Below are 24031 nucleotides of genomic sequence, written 5' to 3'. Positions count from 1 at the left end.
CTCTTTGTGTGTGTGGGGGGGTCTTTCTAGTTCGCATTCATATATACACCATCTATAGGTCTCTCTCGCACACTATGTATGATACTCTAGCTAGTGCAAGCTAGATATCTTGGGTGCACTCATCGTACGCACACAAATTCCTTGGCTCTTTGCCCGTAACTCTCTCATGCACCAATATGTCATCTCGGAGCTCTTCGCCCCCTCTCTCAAACTCTCCATCCACCTGGGTCACACATACACATGCATATCTCACTCGCACTCGATAGGCCCATCTAAAACTCTATCTCTCTCCCTCATTCTCTCTCCATCTCACACGCACACACACACAATCTCATGCCCATCTAGCCAAGTATGATGGTCTCTCACTCAATTGTAGGCACACGCAGTCCCCCCTATATGTATATGACTAGCTATCACAAACATGTGCATGGTCTATCTCGATTTCTCTTGGGGTATCTTTCTATCACGCACGCACTCCCTCGATCTCCCACCCATATAGTCCCCTCACGATCTCGAGGGGATCTCTCTATCACAAACACACCCTCTCTCCCTCCCCATGCGTCCATGTCATCCATCTGTCCCTCTCAACCTTTCTTCCTTGTTGCCTAGACCTCTATCGGACATGTGCTACAGGGGTGTCTCTCTCCGTTGCAAACAATCACACACTAGCTATCTTCGTGTATCTCCTCGCCTCGCTTTTCCATCTCGGAGATGCATGCGTGATATGTTCGCATAAGAAACGAAAAAACACACACTCTCTCTAATTTATCATTTTTTGTCACTTTCTCTTTCACACACATACTCTTTTTCCACACTTACTCATTCTCCTTCACACGCACTTGATCTGTCTCGACTGAGGCACTCTCCTCCGTCCACAGCACATAGATTTATTGAAAAGTCAAAGATCACAAAGTTTGACAAGGTACGTGGAGAAAAAGAATTACATCTAGCACGGCAAACATATACCGTTAGATTCACCATGAGATGTAGTTTTGTATGATGTATCTTTGGTATTGTAGACATAAATAACATTTGCGTAAACCTGATCAAAGTTTCCAAAGTTTGACTTCTAAAAAATTTACATGCACTGCATTATAGAGCGGATGGAATATCTCTTTCCCCCTCTCAGCTATCTGACGCACCACTCAGCCTTATCGGAGCTCCTCAATCTCTCTCAAACTTTATTGGTCAGTTTGGTTCGTGACCTGACCCTCATGACTTGATGGCCGGTAGTGCCTGGTGTGGACGTGAGATGTACAATATTTCTCCCTGGCCAGGCTTGTGTGGTGCTGAAGCGTTTGGTTCATGCCTGAGCCAGGAAAAGCATCAACATCCCATCAGTCAATCCATGCATCAATTATTTAATGCTAATATCCATCCATGTTGCTATTAGCCTCATGGCCACACGACCAGGCACGGCCAGGCGTTCGAAATCGGTCGCTTGGGCCAGGATACTTGCAGTGTTTGGAGTTCAGCCAGGCTAATTAAAGTGCAAGGGAACCCAGCCCAGGCGGGCTTTCTTTTTCATAGGGTATCAACCAAACAAACGTGCATGAAATCCAGCCACAACCCCAGGCCACGCAAAAGATGCTCATGATGCAAGCCAAGCTGGCCTTATATCTCCCTAGTTCAAACATACACAAGTCTCGCTCATGCTATACATATAGACCCATCCAACACTCTTCACCCTTGTTCTCTCTCCATGTGACACGCACCCCCCTAAGTACCATAATCCCTCACTCCATCATAGGCTCTGTTTGGATCCATGGGTTAGAGTTAGTTTGGGTTAGTTTGGAGTCAACTAACCCAAAAAGATCCAAACAGGAGGGTTAGTTTAGGTTAGATGCATCTAACCCATCCAAAAAAACTAACCCATCCACGAGGTGCTTATTTGGTTTAGTTGTTCTCGGGACCACTAATAAACACTTTTTTCTCTCGCTCTCCCTGCAGCAGATCCCTCCCCACTTCCTCGAAGCTTCTCGTCCTCTCCCTCCCTCTCGCACCGCCCGTGAAGGTGCCTCGCCGTATCCGCGCTCCATCTAACCCTGCCATCCAAACACCTCTTTACTTAGAGTTAGTTCAGGGTTAGTTCAGGGTTAGAATCTAACTCTAACCTCTAACTGAGTTAGAATATCTAAACAGGGCCATAAGCGCAAGAACTCCCCCCCCTCCTAAGTATGATTATCTCTTACTATCCATCAGGAACACACGTATTGTCTCCTTCCATCCATACGTCTATCTCGATATCTCTCGGGGCATCTTCTATCGCGCACACACCTTGTCACTCGATCTCCCACCCGTGTAGTCCCATCACGATCTCTAGGGGATCTCTCTATGACAAACATACACTCTCTCCTCCCCATGTCTGCATTTTCTCCGTACGTCTCTCTCGACCTCTCTCCCTTGTTTGTCAGACCCCTCTTGGCCACGTGATAGGGGTCTTCCTCTCTCGGTTCCAAACAACCACACATTATCTCCTCACCTTGCCTCCGTTGTCGAAGATGCATGTGTGATATGTTTGCATAAGACACGCACGCCTTTTCTCCACTTTTATCGTGTGTTGTCCATGTCTCTTTCACACACGCACACACACTTTTTCCATTCACTCTCTCTCTCTCTCTCTCTCTCTCTCTCTCTCTCGTTAGGGACTCTGTCACGTCCATAAGCATATGGATGTTTTGAAAAGTCAAACCTTAGAAAAGTTTGACCAGGTATATGTGGAGAAAAACATTTACATCTGGAACGATCATTAGATTCATCACAACATGTACTTACTTCATACTATCATTTATCTTTGGTATTGCAGATATAAGTAATTTCTTTATAAACTTGGTCAAAGTTTCAAAAGTTTGACTTTAAAAAAATGTTGTAACAACATTATCGAACGGAGGGAGTAGCTCTTTCTCTCTCTCTCTGCTATCTCTCACGGGCCTCCCCTCTCACTCGAACTCTCTATACCGATGGATTATACGCTCACTGTGTCAGTGTATAGCTCCGTATATTGTTTAGTTGACCGGTCAACCAATCCACATGCTGCGTTGTCAGCTCGTGTTCTGTATCTTGGTGTGCTGGCCCATGTGGCAGTGGGTGAAAATAAGTAAACTAGAGGCCCATCTGACACGCGGTGAAGTAAACAAAGTTGAAACCACTCGGGGTAGCACCCCGCACGCTAGTAAATTGAGGGCGCATTGAGGACAAACTTCTTGCATGCGAAGGACGCACTCGCGCACAATTCACCACTTCGCGGCGGCATGCACAGAAGGACGCACTCGCGCACACCCAGCACACAACACACACCAGCACATGTGTACACTGGCGTCGCCGCCGGTTGATATGGACAGCGAGGCAGCCAACAAGCGGAGGCCGCTCGAGCCAAAACCGCATCCGGTGAGCCTGGACTTCATCAACAGCCTCCCCGATGACATGCTGCTCATCATCATCGGCCTCCTCCCCACCAAATCTGCCGTGCGGACCGCCTTGCTCTCACAGCGGTGACGCCCCCTCTGGCGCTGCGTCCCCCTCAACCTCATCGTCGACAGCTGCCTCTGCGACGGGGATTGCAAACTCATGGCCGCAGTCTCCAAGATCCTTTCATCGCACCCTGGGCCAGCCAGACGCCTTGACATCCGCATGTTCAGTACCAACTGCAAGGTCCAACCCAAGTTCGACGAGTGGTTCTTATCCCTCGCCCTAGATCAGCTTGAGGAGCTCAGCTTTGAAGCTAGACGATGTCGCTCTCTGTCGCCGTCCGCGCTCCGCCTCACGCCAACGTTGCGCCACGCCAGCTTCAGCTCTTGCTATCTTCCCCAGATTAATGCCGCGCCCACCCTCCTTCTCCCTCAACTCAAGCAGCTCGACCTCTTCGACATTGTCATCTCGAAAAAGGCTATGGAGCACCAGCTCCGCAGCTATACTACGCTCGAGTACCTTCGTCTTGAGCAGATCCACGGGTTCATTAGCCTCCACATCGCCTCGACGAATCTCCGATGGATTTATGTGTCTTGCTAGCCCCGCAACAAGACATCAATTGGGAAGAGATCACTCCAGCTGTTCGACGTTATGGTCATTGAGAATGCGCCTTTCCTTGAGAGATTGCTTGTATCGGATCTAGAAGGTCCAACAAAAATCAGGGTCATTGACGCGCCGAAATTGACAGTGTTGGTGTACTCGTTTGCCAAATTCTCCGAACTCTTTATTGGATCCGTAATCGTTCAGGTACAACACTCATCTTCTTCTCCACCTTCTTGAAATTCACATTTTCAAATTTCTTCTTGATGTACTAACGACCGTCTTCCAGAAAATGATTCCCACAAGCTTGACGCAGTCCATGCGCACAGTGAAGATCTTAGCACTAAAATCTATCGGCCCCAATCTGGATCAAGTTTTTGGATTCCTTACATGCTTTCCATGCACGGAGAAGCCACTCATCAAGGTGAAACTTCTTTCCTATTAGTAAACGGTAATCACAACGTAGCTCAATTTTTTCGTAATTTTCCCAAATTACGATGACAAGTGTAGTGTTCAAAACTACATCTACGCACTACACTGAATGAAATGTTTTAGTATTTTTTCTCATGTGATCACATGCATCATTTTTATGTTGTACTACTATAGTAGCCTAGGCTAGTCATATTGGAAAGTAACTTAGACTATTCCAGTAACTCTATGGTTACCCTAAGGGCAAATACTACCTCCGTCCTGGTTTACTCTTCCAATTCTGTAGTATCAAAATTTGACCATAGATTTAACTGACAAAATGTTAATGCATGTCACTAAGAACTATATCGTTGGATTCGTATTTGAAAATAATTTCAAATGGTGTAATTTTTAGTGACATGCATTGGCATTTTCATAGGTAAATCTATGGTCAAAATTTTATACTAAATACGAGGTAGTATTCCCTCCATCCCAAAATTCTTGTCTTACATCTGATTAGATACGGATGTATCTAACACTAAAATGTAACTAGATACATCCGTATTTAGACAAATTGAAGACAAGAATTTTGGGACGGAGGGAGTACAAAAGTGGGCTTTGTAGGCCAAAACACGTGCCAAATTCACTTGTGATGCATTTGGCATCGATGCCCCTCCATTGCCCACCTGGTGCCCCAATCTGGATCACCTACTTTGCTCCGGTGCCAAATTAACTCACGCAATGAAAAAACACTGCATGGGAGAGAGAGAGGACCAAGGCAATAAAAAAACATTTGTTTGGGAGAGTGAGAGGCTGGTGTAGTTGGTTTGATTGATTTGTTTATACATCTGGGTCTGTGTGCACAGCAGTGCCAACTCTCTCACATCGCGAGAACGGTGCCAAAATCTTTTGATTTGACATTGATGCGTACTATGTGGCATACTTTTGCGAAATATGGCATCAACCACATAGTGGAAGGCAACAAATGCCCAAGCTCTTCACGTGCTCCTAGTTAAATGAGAGGAAACAGAAAGAGAGAGAGAGAGAGAGAGAGGGAGAGAGAGAGAGAATGAAAAAATATCAGTAGCCAGCCAAGCCTATCGTATGAGAGAATGATATTGGTACCTCTTGATGACACATCAATCTTATGCAGCCAGCTGCTCTAATATGTTCTCTTCTTTTGCAGATAAAAAAAGACCCGAAAGTGAAAAATGTGCTGCACTATAACAATCTCATCGAATGCCTTGATCTCCATCTTACAGAAATTGATTTGATCGACTACCAAGGCAGCACATCTGAGATTAAATTGGCCAGGTTCTTTGTTCTGGAGGCAAGTGTGCTCAAGGTAATGAGGTTTGGCGTTCTCTGGCGCAACAATGAATGATGTGCTGATCACTGCAAGCGTCTAAGCCTAAATGACAAAGTCTCCGCAGAAGCTGAATTTGTTTTTGAAACATCAAGTGGCCAGAGACTCGAAAACTTATTTGCCCATTAGTAACTTGTCAGGGCGGTGGATTTTAGTTTGTACGATAACGCTGCATCCACCTAAAGTAATGAAAGTTCTTACGTAAACTTCCTAGTAATTCCCTCTTCCTAGGTGCAGCATTACTCCTAACATTTGTAATATCAGTTTGAAACTTGTAATATTGCCGTGTCCTATTCCTACATTTTTAAAATCCTGTGAATCAAACAGGTCCTGAGTTGGTGATGATGTTATGCCTCCCATCTTTCACCAATAGCCGTCGGATCTAGATCTGACGCATACAAACCAAGCTTCTCCATTTTTGCAAAAAGATGCCCGCACTTGTTCCCTATTTACAAACATCTCCTTGTCTCTCACAATCAGCCTTATCTCCTCCCCACCACATCTAGAAGGCCGTGGAAAAATCTGGCGCGATGGCCGCTGTCGAAGCCGTCCACCCCCAATCTTGGTGTTCCGTGCAATGCACAGGCATCTACGCACGGGAAATTATGTCGAACAGGGCTACTTGTAAGCAGGCTAGCTCTACAGCCATGATGATCGTGACTGCAGACGGTGAGGCTCACTATGGTATGCCGAACACGGCGCCTATACCCAGGTGTCATCTCCGGCGCAGGGTCTTGTCACTTCACTGTGAGGAGCATCACGAAATAATTTGACCAATGGGTAGTACAGTGCTAGTACTACTAGGAGTACTACATTGGTAGTACTACTACTAGTACTAGTAGTACCACCGTCTGGATTTAGGAGTACTACCACGTCCATCTGGATTTTAGTATTTGATTAGCAATATCTAGTAATGCATGTGACAAAAAATGTACTACTCCCTCTGTAAATAAATACATGGTGTTTTATTCCTATCGGCGAGAGAACTTAATGGTTTTTGCTAACTAGAGTACTAATAGGCTTACATGCAATGAACTAAACACTGCATGTCATGTTTGGTAGTCTCAAGTCATTGAAAGCATGCACGGCCCACATCTCTCAGTGGTTGATATGTCACGAAATAAGAAACAAGGAGGGAGTTAATGCATCGTGCTTAAGTGTTTTGGGATTATTTGGTTTTCGTAATGTAACTTACACAACATTTTTGTTTACATGCATTAAGATTTTATTAGTTAAATCAAAGGTCAAAACTTGGCGCAAAATGCAAAGGGGACCAATAAACCAGTAAACATCAAACTCCTCTTGTTTGGCCCCAACTAGAGGTCCGGTGAGATGACTATACTGCACCGGCACGGAGGGGGGCGCAGCTTCATTGACTTACGTCAACTGCCTTTGGGTGAATGACACGTCGGCCCAGGGCGTGGCTGGCCCACCTATCATACAGCCAAAGGAAGGTGCAGTAGAGGGCCGAGGAGTAGTACGAAATCCTACGCACCTACGCAAGCTAACCAAGGGCAAGAGTGATCACTCGAATCGCAAGATCAGTTGACTACTACCTCCGTCCTGGTTTATTAGTCTCCTTTGTAGTTTGTGCTAAATTTTGACCAAAGATTTAACTAACAAAATGTTGATGCATGTCAACAAAAATTATATTTTTGGATTCGTATTTGAACACTGTTTTCAGTGATATAATTTTTAGTAACATGCATAAACATTTTGTTAGTTAAATCCGTGGTCAAAATTTGACACGGATTACAATGGGGACCAATAAACCAGGACGGAGGTAGTAGAAGCTAAGCTAGGCCCATGGAGGCGATGAGCGCGAGCATCAGTCGGCTGTGACAGATGGTCCACGATGCTGGCCTGCGGCCCGGCAACGAGGAACGCCCCAGGTAGTATTGCTTGAGGCCGCCAGGGAGAGGGGCCTCTTGGACGATAGCTTCGTCTCCTTGTTCGACGAGGTCCTCGTTGGTTTCCTCGACAAGTTCACCGTCGTCAAGAAGCTCGCGGACGACTTTGACGTAAGCCTCCAGCCAACGCGCCCAGGCTCTGCGATGCCTGCCACCCTCAACAGCCAATATGGTGACAACCTCTTCGACGCACTGGTGGCCCTGCGACTGCCCGCCGTCGCGCTGGAGAATGTCCACCTCGAGGTCGCGCTCGCTGCACAACGCCTGGCATAGCAAGACACGATCGACATAATCACCCACGTCTATGCGCATGCAAGAGGAGGACAATAGGACACTGGCCTTCTTGGACCGCAGGGCAACCTTGGATGGCACTGTTCAAAAGCACGTTGAGCTCGCCGCCAATGCTGCTGCTCCTCACACGTCAGTTGGTGACCTGGCGCACTAGGGCGTGAGGATGCCGTTGATGGATCTGTATGTATTTTTATCTTTCCGTCAAATCCATGTAGTAGTATATGATACTACAATAATTATCTTACCTTTCGCATCAACTTCATAATTTTCGTACGTACTCCATGCATGAATGGCACCAGAACCAAACTTCTCATTACTATAGGAAAAATCGTTATTTTCTATCTATCATTCGCGCCATGGAGCAGAACCAAATTCTACAAGTTACGAGTTCAAAAGGAAAAGCCTGCCGTGTTCGCGTCGCACCCCTACACGGTTGGTCCGGCACGCCACTCAAGCAGGAATGCGTCCGGTGTTGCATTTTCACTTACAAGTGGGATCGTAGTTGAGATAACCGACTATCGGCATACCCCCACCCCGCCCATCGCGCGATGGCTGAGAAAACAGGAGGGAGAAGAGATGGTTGTAGCACAGACTCCAAGAAAATTGGTGTCAGATGGGACTTGTGTGGGTGGCGTGTGCTGTACTGCTAGACGTGAATTCTAGTTATGGCCCATGCCACCCCACTATATCGAGCCTATATCGAGGTACGTAGAACAAATTTCCTGCAGTCCGTGCTCAGCACTCCTCTATCTCTCTTCTCAGCCAGCCAGCGGACGCGTGGAGCCCATCGTCTGTTTGCTCACGTGCGGTCCCAGATGTCAGTGAAAATGCAGGCAGACCCACTGAACATGCACATCTTTCACCTCGACGTGCTGGTGATGAAAAACAAATCCAAGAAAGATCTTCGGTGGCCGCTTTTGGAGTTGCTCAAGAGTAGTAAGATTCTATTTATAGTTTAACCCAAGATGCACATCTCGTGGCTTCAACTACCACTCTATTTTCTTTCATGACACAACCTGGATGCTGGATGTCCCACATGTCGGCAAAAGGAGGAAGAACCCGACCAAATCTTTGGTTGTGCTCTCATATTAGACTAGTTGTGCTAACTTAAAAAATTTATTGTGTACTCCCTCCGTTCCAGAATACTTACTTCCATTTGTCCAAAAATGGATGTACCTATATACTAAAACATGTCTAGGTACATATATATTTTGACAAATAGAAGGCATGTATTCTGCAACGGAGGGAGTGGAATGGATGCAAGTTTTTGTATTGGGAAGAAGAATACATCCATATATTGATAGAGCGCAATTTAGTAGATGTTCTATCACTTTTAGCTAGCATAGAGGCTATAGATGAGATTAGTGCACTTGTTGATACTCCTACTTGGTATACGTGTTGCTGCTTAGACGCAGAGAAAAACAGACCGGAGGGAGTACTAGAATAGAGGCTAGACATGAGACTAGATGCGAGGAAGCAACGTCTACTTCTTTACACTCGAAGAAGAAAGAAGCACGCAAGATCGATCCTCCGCAAATCAACAATGAATGCATTGAGAAGGAACTAATCCAACTTACAGGAGTAGTAAAATGTATTCTTGTGGTTCTTGTTTTCTTTGGTCTTGCTTTTCTAGTCAAAATTATCGTTGGGGTTCGTGCAAAATGGAGGTCCATTTGGGGTCGTGCGTTGCAGTTGGCCTTACAAGTGGGACCGCAGTTAAGAAAACCGACTATCGGCTGAGTTAGAGAAACGATGAGGTTGAAGAGATTGCTCAAGCACGGACTCCAAGAAATATGGTGTCAGATGGAAGTCGTGCTGGTGGCGTGTGCCGTACTCCTGGACGTGAATGCTTGTTCTGGCCCATGCCACCCTACTACTCCTACTAGTACTTACTATTATATTGTACTACTACTATCGAGGATTCGAGGTGCTGGTTACGTAGTACAGTATGGCTACAGTAAAAACACCCGCACAACGCGCGAAGCATGTGAAGCTAGTACAAATAGTGTACTACTATTGTTGATTGGCCTCATCCGATAACCTATTGCAATGCATGTACAATTATGTATTCAGAAAATATATTTTTGCCTCGTCGCACCACTCACTCACAGAAGCAACTTGAAGGCCATTCATAAATTTAGTAAGTTTATCACAGGCATATCATTTTATTACATACAACAGGTCATCAACCCACATCGACAACGAGGATACATTTTAAATACTATAGTTTTCACCACACAACAAATAACAAGCAATTAAATGAACTTCAACTCAACCATTCCTCGGCGTTGGAAACACTTGCTTTGAACCACAAGTGATTCTCTGGGACGGGCCATCCATTATCGATCTGCAGACCAATTCAGGACTAATCATCCAGGCTGAAGCGGCCTACTATATCAGTACCGGGGTAGGGAACCACCCAAATGTCCGAGGTATAGACACAGTTGCTTCTCATAAATGGTGGTAATGTTGTGTCAATAGCAGTTGGATCGCCTTTCACCATCATTCGATAGTTTTGTCCAAGGAAGAGCGAGTTTTCTCCAAGACTATCAATTCTGTACCAGGGAGAAGTAGTTGGCACTGGCACACTAGTATCCATCCCGAATACCATGCAACGGGTGTTGGAATAGGTCCGGAGAGTGCGACCCTGGGAGACTACACCTGCTTCCTTAGCAGTAACATCATCAATGGGCTGTATACACACGAGAAGAGGTGATCCATCGGAATTAGTTGCCAGTCGCCAAATAGTATATGGACGCTGCTCGTCCTCATGCTCGTGATCATCACCATCATCATCTCCCCCTTGGTTATAAAAATCTTCAAGTATAGGTGGTGGAATGTTCACAGGACCTTGGAAACACAAGAAGAAGGTTAATTAGTAAGGCTGGCCATAGTGGGGGTAACATAAGTAGTATCATGCACTTGGGACTCGCAAACATGCTTATGTGGCAGGCAATTAAGGAAGAGAGAGATGGTTATATTAACATAGGTAGATACCATAACATAAGAAATGTGATGCTACTATGTGTCATGCATGGCAATAAATGAGACCACCTATGATACTAATCTAAGATACTATGCACTAAAGGGAAACTTGCTAACCCGCATGCATGTGGATGAAACAATTATAATTACGGTGGAAGACAAACGTACCGAAACAACAAGGATGCCATGCAAAAACAGTGCCACGAGTGGTGGCAGCAAACACAAGGCCCTCGTATTGAATTGCATCACAGTACTCATCCGTGTACAGAAACTGATTTTTGAGCAATATCCATCCAGTTAAACCAATGAGGACGGTGACAAGCTTGTCGAAGATAGCAACAACTTCATAGTTGTTGTAATTCCAAGAGCGGTTGGGGACTTGAGAAATTGCTATCTTCCGTAGAAGACAGTCACCATGATTGTATTTGAACGTGCGTACAATACCGGTGTGCTCAACCTCTGGGCAGTCTGCTGAGATTTTTGGAAGTGGAACCCGGTCACGAGTGTACACATTCACAAGTTCCCACTCGCAGTTGGACCCAATGTAAACAACACAATCTCCATTTCCACCTGCCCAAGCCTTGCCCTCAAGCGATGGCATCTTAACATCATACGTATCATTATCAAGCGGCATCAACTTGCACAGGGCGAGGCCTCCATCATGACGGTGCCAGTCATCAGGGTCATGGCGAAGAAGATATGGGAGATCAAACCGCTCCTTGACTCTTGCGTTCCTTGTCATGATGTTATTAGTTGAGTCAAGAATGGGCTTGAATGAACCTGCCATGCTAGCCGAGGTGATGACGTCGCACCGAACAATTAGTTCCTCCACCACGTCATCTTTTAGATTGAGGCAAGAATAACGGGGTCGTTTCCGTCCTAATCCCTCCATGGAGATGATGATAGAATAATGGCAGAAGAAAGGGTGAAGGGTTGAAGGAAAATGGAGGAGGGAGAGGAAGAGCGTGCGACGGCAGTTCCAAATCGAGAGGGAAAGGCAAAGAGTCAGTGGACGATTGCCAGTTTGCCATGGTTCATGAAGGGGCGCCCCGGCCTACATGTCGGTTCGGAAATACTACTACTACTCGCCGTCGTCTCACTGATATGTGGAACGGGACCACATGTCAACAAAACATGGTGTGTAATTTCTCATGCAAAATGCGATCTGGCCGCATTGGCCCGAGGTGCCGCATTAGTTATCGACCTTTTTTTTAATGGCGTGTCGTTCAGTTTTGAAGCACGACTAACTGGTACTGTACGGAGAGAAAAAAAACTACTCTACCACTACTCCACCTCCAGTACTAGCAGTATAAAGAAGATATATAGGCTGGAGGTTCAGCGCTTTCTTGCCAAGGGCTGCCCACTTGCTTCTCACACTACCACCCTCTCTCCAGATCTAAAAAAGACGGCCCCTCTCTCCCTCCTCACCGGTGGTCACAGATCCGCCGGGGAAGAAAAGGACGTGCAGTGTTGACACACTCGTCGTTGGCGAGCGAGGTCATGCACTGACGACAAGGCCGTCCTCTCAGACCTAGCGCTCGCGCAGGATGGCCTCCGTCCCCAAGCTCGCTACCGTAGTCTATGTGGAGGACGACGACCACGAGTGAAGCCACTTCCCGCCGACCCTCAGGTATGCTACCTCTTTTCGAACCATACCCTTGTTCTATTGCCCCATCTGGCACGTCGTTGCATGTGGATCTTTTTCCACTCCACCATCTTCCCAATTTTCTATCCTCTGCTCTGCTGGCCACGCAGACAAAAACCATAATTTGCACTATTAAAGGAAACCCTACTTCATGCAGACTAATGCATGTCTGGGTTGAATAAGGAAAGGAAGGGAGATTGTACTGTCCAAGAGAGTAGGCATCGAACCCGCATCTAGGTTGAAAAAGGGACAGTAGCTAAGGAACGAGTCTCGTGTCTCTTGGTTGAAGAAGGGTAGAAAGGCATGACAACGCAATAGAGATTGACCAGGTCGATCGGTTAGTTGTCCTCACATAGGAAAAAGGTGGCTAAAGAGAACAAAAATGGGACATAATCCACATATGCTGCCTTGATATTTGTTGCTCTAGGCAACCATACCTCCCTCACCACTCTGCGTCTGTTGAGGTACATCATACTGGTGCGCCTAATGTCCGAATGGGCCTCCCATGCTCTTATTGCCTCTTTTTTTGCTGTTAGTATAACGCCAGCAGTCAAATCAAGCAATGCTACTGCTAAAGTGATGCCACATTTAACTAATGCCGCTCTCAGTCTAATGCCACAGATAAATTTAAGTGATGACATTTAATGTCACTAGATCATTTTAGGGTTAGCTATTGATTGTGGATGTATTAAAGATTTTTCAGCTAAGGCATTCTAATGTTGTTGCATAGCCAGTATGCCAACGATGAAACTTGTTACTACCTTCAGATTTTTGCACTGTTAATGCTTATAGATTACATACCTCACTTTCATGAGATAACTTAATTTTTTTGTACAGTGTCACCAAAATGCCAAGGCGCTGATGTCATTTTATTTTGGTTAAACTGCACACACAATTATGAAGACAAGAGGAAAGGTCAAGAGTGGGCACCTCCTCCAGCTGTTCTCTTGATTCGTTCGATCAAGTTCTTATGTTTGATCGATTATCAAGATTGGGATAGCAATTTTTAAGGTCCCCCCGAGTTCGATATGATATTTACCTTGGAGGTACATGGTTTGCAATTTTTTTTATACTGTCATTAGTTAATAATGCTAGTTACCTTTAGACTTCTGTATTTGGTTTAATGCTCATGCACAGCTAGTATACCAATGCTGAAACTTGTTACCTTTACATTTGTATTGTTAATTCTTATAGAAACCTTCTAGTGCTAGAGTTCATTGAAATATGTTCAGTAAAACCATTGTATTGTACCCTGTAATAAACTAACTACTCCACTATTGCACTAGCCACTAGTTTTGTGTATATTTGTAGTATTCGAATGGTGTTGCGTTAGCGTATGGACATAAATAAAGTGTGGCAAGCTTTCCCAGATATGTGCTTAAGAAAAGTACTACTTGTTTTTCTAAATACTAGACGTGTGGGTACTTTAAATTGAATCGCGAAAACGTCTTATATTAAGGGACAAAGGGTGTAGAGTTCACTCAAATTATCCCGGTAAAGCTAGTCACACCTTTGTTAAAATTAGTGTTCATTATGTTATCGGAGGAGGTCTATATGTTTGTCTCTAATGCCTGTCTACTACATACCCGACATCATGATGTAATGTTAAGTCATTTCCTTTTGTACAGTGTCACTAAATTGTCAAGGCGATGATGGCATTTTATATTAGTAGAACTGCACAAAATTTTCTTAAAAGAAGAGGAAAGGTTAGGAATGGCTCAGTTTTTCAGAAAAAACTATGTATGCCTTCCTGACATCAGCCGATGTTGCTTTATTTATTCCTTCAAACAGGTGGTTAGAAACAGTCTTGCTACCTTTTCCCATTAAGAAATTGGAATGCTTATATTTGTGAGTCTATGCTTCAACTAGTGCCACTTTTGTAGTAATCACACTTTTAATATCTATGCAAACAGGGATGCTCGATTTTAGTGGAGCTGCACAAAAAGTCCAGCTGGTTCAACATTAGGAGCATGTTTTTTTCCAAACCTTTATATCCAATTGGTGGCACTATGAGCTGTTCATTACGAAGGTACATGGTTTGCTACTATCTTGCTACTCTTTTTGTACTTTCATTAGACAGTAATACTAGTGGTTTGCATGTGAATTTATTGGCAGGGTGGACCTACATTGGAGGTGCAGGACATGATTCAATGATTGGATGCTCAATTTTGGTTGTATCGATTTCACCTCTTCCATCACTGCGAACATGGTGTGGTATATGTTTACTAGCTGCTTGATATTTGTGCAGACAGAGATGTCTGCCCGTTGCTATTTGGCAAACAAACAAAGTGTCCGCAATTTTGGTTGAACTGCACAAGAGAATAGTATAGTCACTGCATGTAGTGCCATTTGAAAATAGACACAAAGATTGGATAGTCACTTCATGGACTGCAGAAAAGTAGTACTATACTATTTACTGGCCAACACTAGGTGCTTCATTGCTTTGGTCTGATTATACAATGGGCATCATTTTCCCTAAGTTAAAGTTTGTATTCTGAAAATAGTCTCGCGGTGTGATCGAGAGAAGACCAAATCATATTGCAGTGGATGTTCCTCCATCATGTGTGGTTCATTCTCATGGTTCCAGCTGTTGGTGAAACCACTTACGTTTGAAAGAGGAATTGTAGACTTCACATACAAATTTGTCTTTTAGTCTGTACTGAATGTTGTCCACTAGAAGCATCCATGTTAGTAGGAACAACAGATGTTTTTTCTAGATCTTTGCTTTTGGAGCTACATATTTGTATATGATCTGCGAATCATTGAGATGCATTAACATGTTGATCTTATGTATGGGAATCGTACTAGTTAGTTTTAGTTGCGACGCAAGATCCGAAGTGGCTGATCTTTGTTTTGGAGCTACATATTTGTATATGATCTGTGAATCATTGAGATGCATTAACAGTTACTTATTTCTATTCGCTCAGTGTGTCAAGTTACTGATCGATCACTAGCTAGCCTACAAATGCGCTCATGGCAGTTTTATTTGCGATGCAAGATGCGAAGTGGCAGTTTTTTGAATAAAAATGCCTACCTCTGAGGAAACTGACAAGCTACACTATCGATCCTACACGGATAAAAATGCCTACCTCTGAAGAAACTGACAAGCTACACTATCGATCCTACACGGATAAATAGGGGATCACGCACGTACTACCTCCTTTCCGGTTTGCAGGGCTCAATTCAAGAAACGACCTACTCGATCCTAAACGAATAAATAGCGGATCACGCACGTACTAGTACCTCCTTTCTTGTTTGGAGGGCTTAATTCAAACCTCTCACCAACCAAGGTACTCCCTCCGTTCGGGATTATTATCCCGTGAGCAAAGTAGCAAGACCAAGGCATGGCAATAATTAACGGCATGCAGAAGTTTAAGCCTAATTAATTCCAGCGATTTAAGTGGCTGCATGCGTGCCCTCGGCTGCGACTCATTGCATGCTGCTTCGCATACTGCCTGCGAGCGATTCTGAGTGCCTGCATGCAGCCGGCCGTAATTAAGGTAGCTAACTGATGCGAAAAAAGATACGCTTTAATTGTTACGGGCTTTTTAAATCCGTGAAATCATTATTGACAAGGAGGGAGATGATTCGAGTGCACTCGTTTGACCGCCATGCCGGCATGCGACCCAGACGGGACAGGACGACACAGTCATAAATTCAGTTTCCCTAGTTTTCCACGGCAAGCTGGCGCGCTAAGCCATTACGCATTGAATTCCGATGACCGTCGCGCTACCTTCCCCCTATAAGTACTATTTCCCGGCCTTCTCAAGTGCCACTGTGACCCAACTCGCCATATCCTCATAAGCCCCCACCGGCCCGACATCGCTCGCCATGTCCGCCATGCCCCCGCCCGTCCGCGGTAGGCGACGCCGGAGGCGGTTACCACCGGCACTAGTGCTCGGTTTTTCACCGGAAGGCGGACGAAGGGAGGAGGCATTCTATCTGCCTTTAGATGGCAATGCGCAGATCGAGGAGTTGTTGGAGCGCGAACGCATGGCGGAGGAGCAGGAGTTGTTGGAGCGCGACCGCCTGGCAGAGGAGCAGCGTATCGCCGATTTGTGCCGCCAGCGGGACATGGAGCAGCAGCGCACCGACGCTCTGAGTCGCGAGCAGAGCGCCCGCAACTGGGCCGACTACGTGGAGGCCGGCGCCCGGCAAATAGCCCTGGAGGCTGTCGGGCACGCACGCGATCGTGACGCCAATTTTTACTACCAGCTCGTCAAGTGGGTTTCCCGCTTGGAAGCCAAAGCTTCGGTGGACCACGCCGGCATGGAAAGGGCCAACGCGTGTGAGCAATGCTCCCTATCGCACCTCTGGCAAGTCCGAGGCGAGGCGCGGGACGCCGGTGCCGGCGTTTAGCGTGAACCACCGGCATCGTCTAGTTAGCTAAGAGTAAGTTAGTACTTGTGTAGTGGGAGTAGATAGTTAACTTGGCTATGATGGTTGTCAATGTGGAAGTTCAGTACTCTATATGTGGATCAGACCTGTTACTTTGCTCTGAATGTTGAACTTTCCGTTTGAACATATGGAATGGGTTGTTATTTTTTAAATGGGTTGTATTTGTCCTCCACAGGTTTAGAGGATGACTTGTGGGCCTAGCAAGTTGACGAGTACACAATCAGGAGATGATTGTACATGGAGAGGATGACAGCAGGGACCCGCCAAGGTCATGGCAGTATGCAAGAAAGTGCCTCCTTATTTCAAGCCAATAAAAAAATGGCTCCTCCTAGTGGATTTCTCACATCTGGGTCCCATGCCATTGTCAATGTAGTCAATAAACGAGAGAATTGCACAACGAGCGACTGACACCAAGGACCCAGCAACTCGCCCAGTTATTTTTGTTTTGGGTTAATTTGATAAATTCCTCCGAGAAATGCCACTGGAATTTCCAAAGTTTGAAAAATGCCATTTCATGCCATTTCTAGTTGCATTTTTTCATGTCTGGAGTGGCGTTTTTCAAAGTTTGCAAATTGCAGTGGCATTTTTCAAAGTTTGCAAAAATTGCAGTGGCATTTTTCAAAGTTTGGAAATTGCAGTGGCATTTTTATGAATTGCAATTGGAGTGGCATTTATCAAATTTGTTTTTGAGACGGAAGCAGGGTGTCAACTGGGCTGTGTGGAACACTCTGGCCTGTCTAGACAACCTTTTCTTTTATGTTTACCACAGACCAGCCCAGTAGTTTTTTTTTTTTTTGAAAATGGCTAGCCCAGTTTTTTTGTGATTTGTCAAGTAAGTCACTTTATCAAGCCTCTTGGGCTGCAAATCTTTCAAGACGAGGAGAGCTTCATTCGGCTGGCCAAGAAAATGTCCTATCAGTAATGAGAAATGGGTTGTACATTTTTAAAACACATCAAACCAGCAATTAGTTTCAAATATCTTTGTTTCATTTCGAGATTTTAAATTGCATTGATTTTTATGCATGGACAATTTATTGGATTTTATATGATATACATTTATTTTTAAAATTAGTCTGAATGTGACTCGAAATTTCGGGATTAAAAACAGTTCAGACCGCACTGACATATGCAAAATTTCGTATAATTTTTTAACCGTGGCCACAATATGGGCTGTAATGCTAACAAAAAGAATATGGGCTCCAAAAAAACCGTAAGAATTAGCAAATGGACTGTAAACTATTTGAATAATGGCAGATGGGATGTATGCTATTTTCCACAGATTTGAGGCTTTCCACAGATGGCCTGTATACTATTGGATGTCCATCCAACGGCCGTCGTGCTTCTTCAATCTCTGCAATTCCTGGTCCAGCTGATCAAACAAGCGCCGGCGGGACTGCCTGCTCCCTCCTCCCCGCGGCCAGCTGTGCTGCCGCGCATGCCTCACCGCCCCACCGTACTCCCATCGCTGACCTAGCCATCCCTCTACTCACCCTCAGTCCCACACATTCTGTTATTCACCGGTGACGGCAGACGAACTAGTAAACCCTCGTACTCCTCCGCGTGGGAAACAACGGCCGAGTATTCCCTGGCTCCATGTCGTTCCCTTCCTAGGCCTCACCGTCGTCCACTGCCCTGGTGCTCTCGGCGCGGCCTGGTCAACATGGTCAATGAATGACATCCATCAGAAGTGGACTGTACGTGGAGAGGCTGACAGCTGGGTCTACGACCGCACGCAAGGAAATGCCTCCTTATTACGCGCAAAATAATGATTCCTCCACCTAACATCTGGGACCCACCGAAAGGGCCTCTGTATTTCGCAAAAAAAACATTACCGCCGCTGACAGCTCGGACCCACCAGCTATAACTTCGCACGCAAGGAAGTGCCTCCTTATTACGCCCAAAAAAAGAATACTCGCCCTGCTAGCTGGGACCTAGTATAGTGGGCCTACTAAGTTGACGGGGACGAAGGGCTTTGTCAACTTAGTCAATATGCACGATTCTAGCTCGACTGACCGTACAATGTCCATCCAACGGCCGTAGTGCTGCTTCAACCTCTGGTCTTCTTGCTCCATCCGCCCAAAGCAGCGCCGGTCGTGCCGCCTGCTCCTGCCTCTCGTGGCCGGCTGTGCTACCGCGGAGGCCTCACCGCCCCCATACTACTCCCACCGCTGGCAAAGCCATCCCTCCACTCCACTCACCCACACCCCCTGTTATTTTGCGGCAACTGCAGCACAACCGAACCAGTGTACTCCTCTCCGCGTGGGCATCCACTGCCGCATCTTCCTCGGCTCTGCGTCGTCCCCTTCCTAGGCCTCATCGTCGTCCACCGCCGTGGTGCTCTCGGCGCGACGTGGTCAATGTGGTCAACGACCGAATTCCATCGGAAGAATACTGTACGTGGAGAGGCTGACAGCTGGGTCCACGGCAGCCGCAAGGAAGTGCCTCCTTATTATGCGGAAAATAATTATTCCTCCACCTGACAGCAGGGACCCACCGGACGGGCCACCAGTATTTCGAGAAAAGAATGTTTGCCCCTAACTGCTGGGACCCACCCGACGGGCCACCGTATTTCGCGAAAAAAATGTTCCCCCTGCTGTCCGCTCGGACCCACCAGAAGTGACTCCTTATTACGCAAAAGAAAATGAATACCCCCTGCTAGCTGGGACCCACCTTGGTGGGAGGCTGACTTGTGGGCCTACTAAGTTGACAGGGATGGAGGGCTTTGTCAACTTAGTCAATATAAACGATTCTAGCTCCAGTGACCCTACGATGTCCATCCAACGGCCGTAGTGCTTCTTCAACCTCTGGTCTTCTTGCTCCAGCCGCCCAAAGCAGCGCCGATCGTGCCGCATGCTCCTGCCTCCCGTGGCCGGATGTGCTGCCGCGGAGGCCGCACCGCCCCTACTATTCGGACCGTTGGCCAGGCCCTGCAGCAACGGTAGCCTCACACCGCAGCCGAACCAGTGAACCCTCGTACTCCTCTCGGTGCGGGCTTGCACTGCCACGTCTTCCACGGCTCCCCGTCGTCCCCTTCCTAGGCCTCACCGTCGTCCACCGCCCTGGTGCTCTCGGCGCGGCATGGTCAACATGGACTGTATGTGGAGAGGCTGACAGCTGGGTTCAGGGCCGCAGCAAGGAAGTGCCTCCTTATTACGCGGAAAATTATTATTCCTCCACCTCACAGCGGGGACCCACCGGACGGGCCACCGTATTTTGCGAAAAAACATTTCCCCCCTGACTGCTGGGACCCACCAGCTACACCTTCGCACGCAAGGAAGTGCGTCCGTGCAAAAAAAACCAAAACGATTCGCCCCCCTGACTGCTGGGACCCACCAGCTACATCTTCGCAGGCAAGGAGTGCCTGACAATCGGGACCCACCTAGTCGCGAACGTGTACGTACATACTGGTAGTTGTAGAGGCACGCACGTGTCGTTGTAGAGGCGCGCACATAGCATGTACACATACATACAACGGCGAGGGTGCAAGAAAGAAAATACGGCCACATACGTACATACGGGCAGGGTCTCGAATGCCTACTCGCGCATACGTACATGGCTGGGTCGGAACGGAGAAACAACGTCGTCGTCGTGTTCATGGGGAGGCAACGAAATGGATCGTGTTCATGGGGAGGCAACGGAATGCGTCGTGTTCATCGGGAGGCAACGGAACGCGTGGGAGACAACCGGCTGGGTTGGAACGGAATGCGTGGTAGTGTTCATCGGGAGGGCTTGGACGGAACAGGCGATGGAAACGAGGCCTGGCGTACCACACAACGGAGGAAACGGCCTTGTGTTTGACTGGCCACGTTCGAAACGGGATCCTGTTCATCGGGAGGGGTCTGGCGTACCGCAAAACGAAGGAAACGGACCTCCTACGGTCGAAACGGGGGTCCTGTTGATCGGGAGGGGTGTGGCGTACCGCAAAACGGAGGAAACAGACCTCCTACAGTCGAAACAGGGGTCCTGCTGATCGGGAGGGGTGTGGCGTACCGCAAAACGGACGAAAAGGACTTGTGTTGGAGCGCTACGTTCGAAATGGGGGTCATGTTCATCCGGAGGGGTGTGGCATACTGCAAAACGGGATTCCACGGGATATTATTCATCTCCACCGTTGACCTCCTCCAGCCTCCACGGGCTACCGTCGACCTCCTCCAGCCTCCACGGGCTCCTGTTCATCTAGCCTTCATCGCGCGCTACTCCACCGGCTACTGTTCAACCACCCCTCCACGGGCACCCCTCCACCGTCTACTGTTCATCCAACCCTCCACACCACAGGGTCCTGTTCAACCACCCCTCCACAGCCACCGCTCCACCGTCTATTGTTCATCCAGCCCTCCACACCACAGGTTCTTGTTCATCCAGAGGCAACGCCACCGCTCACTGTTCATCGAACCCCCCCCCTCGCAACACTCACTGTTCATCCCAGAGGCAGCATCGATCGGCTTCAGTTAGTAGCAGTAGTGAAGGAATCGCTCCATCGGGTTCAGTTAACAGCCATCGATCGATCGCTCGGGTTCAGTAACGCGTAGCCTGCAGTGCAATCGCTCGGGTTCAGTTAGATCCCAACGCCTCGCTCGGGTTCAGTTAGAGCCAACGCCTCGCACGTGTACGAGAGAAATGCGCTTCGCTCGGCCCCCGACCTCCCACCGTAACCGGCAACTCCCCGAAATTTTCCTACCCCTCCCTTCTACCACGGTTTTTTCCGTCATGGACAGCCCAAAGAATGTCATGCAGCTGCGTCTCCGGCCCGCCCAGGACGAAAAGCCCATTTTCTGTCATGATTTTTTGTCATAGACGTAGGAGCCTACCACATATATGATGATACCGGGTTTTGTCATAATTATCGTCATAGAAGTGTCATATGTATGACAGAAAAAAAATCGTTCGGCCCAAAATGTCTCGGATGTGTCTTTTTTTTGTAGTGCACTTAATAGCCACTGTCGATGACTTAACCGACGTGCTTGACTTCAACTCCGAAGACATCAACTGTATGGACAATGATGCTTGAGAAGAACAGGAACCACCGCCTATAGGGTGCTGGACAGCCACCTCATCATATAATATATATATATATATATATATATATATATATATATATATATATATGGTGGACATGCCAAAAGAAGGCGATGGCTATGATGCATCGAAGGATAATCCCCTCGATAAGCCACCAAAGTGACGCCGTAGGCGCCGCTCTAAATCCCGCCACAGTAAAAACAGCGACAACAGCGCAAGAAAGAATTATACCCTGGTCGACTCCAAAGGAAACGACGACCCCATGGACCTAGCGATGGAGCAGGATGAGCCGGGGGACGGTGAACATAGTCCGGAGCCGATGTCAGATGAGGCCGATCCCGAGGGTAAAATTAACCAACCTATCTCTAGAAAGGAGAACAATCCGGACGATGATGCACTCATCATCCCAGATAAACACTTGGAACAAGAGAACCTCCACAGAAGGCTTATTTCCACCGTGAGGAGCCTAAAGTAGCATTAGCAAAGGCTCAAAGCCGCACAGGATACGCTTAACCGCAGGTGGACCAAAGTGCTCGACACTGAAGATAAATACGGTGCCGATCGCCACACAAAGAGCTATCCAAAGCGTAAGCTGCTGCCCGAATTCGACGACGAGGCCATAGATCCCATTCAGCCAAAAACGACCGATAAGCCGGACCAACCACCCCGTGACCGCGACAGGAAGAATTCGGGCACCATGGTCTCACATTCCAAAGAAAAGGCGCAAACGCGCACTCCGAGACGTATACTCTGTGGACCCCGTCGCCCCCAAATTCAATCCCTGGTCGGCCTACCCTATCACTTTCGATCGTAGGGATCACCTGACTAGTATCTGGCATGGAGGTTCGGCTGCCTTGGTGCTCGACCCAATAATTGATGGATACCATCTCACTCGAGTCCTTATGGACAGCGGTAGTAGTCTTAACCTGATATATCAGGACACTATCCGCAAAATGGGGATAGACCCGTCAAGAATCAGCCAAAGCAACACTACCTTTAAAGGAGTGATACCATGCATCAAGGCCCGCTGCACGGGCTCTCTAGTACTAGAGGTTGTATTCGGCTCTCCCGACCACTTCAGAAGCGAAGAACTAATCTTCGACATCGCTCCATTCTGAAGCGTCTATCACGCACTACTCAGAAGAACGGCCTTCGCTCATTTTAATGCAGTACCGCACTAAGCCTATCTTAAACTTAAGATGCCCGGTCCACATGGCGTCATCATAGTTAGCCGAACACTGAGCGGCCCCTCCAACCCAAATAAACGGTCGGTCGTCAAGACCAGGGACACAGTTAGACAAGTCTGGCTCTCCACCAGATGTAACAGCCCAGATAAACCTGAGCTGGGGATACCCCCATAAGTGGTGCTAGGGGCTGCTCGCAAAAACCAAGCCCATAGTTCGGCTCGACCCTATTAATACAATAACATATCACATTCTCATGGTTCATTCAGATTAACCAATTCTTCGCACGAAGTCTTTCACCTGGGTTTTTCCTTTTTTACAGATGATCATCGTGCTACGCTCTTCCAGGATACAGCACAACGGAGATAAAGGCGCAGACGTGCAGCAGGGCCCCTCTCAAAGGTTTCTCTTTAGATTAAGACCCTCCGCAAACATTTTTAATGTATCTTGTTGCTTTTTCCCCTCCGGACACTTAACACAACCGGAAGGGATACTGGCGTTGTTGGCATTTTTGTCACACCAGACTAATGCAGATACCTGGAAACTTAGGGCTTATTATCAAGGGCGTTATTCAGCCCAGTATATGTTGTAAAGTCCGAATACCTTAGGGAGTGTTCAGCGTCACGAGTTTGGCCTTATATGCATCAGCTCTGAATCATGTCTTTGGTCAAATGTTGGGTTTGCCCAACTCCCGTGTTTTGCTACCTTACATTCCGCTCTATCGGCTAAGGCGGCACCGGGAGAACTACTGCGATTGTGCCCTGGTTCATCTGGATGAGCACCTCAGTAGAGAAAGCTAAAAACTGACTGTCATGATACA

The sequence above is a fragment of the Triticum dicoccoides genome, chromosome 3B, assembly GCF_002162155.2.
Source record: "Triticum dicoccoides isolate Atlit2015 ecotype Zavitan chromosome 3B, WEW_v2.0, whole genome shotgun sequence".
Classification (NCBI taxonomy): domain Eukaryota; kingdom Viridiplantae; phylum Streptophyta; class Magnoliopsida; order Poales; family Poaceae; genus Triticum; species Triticum dicoccoides.
Note: the sequence above shows the minus strand (reverse complement) of the source record.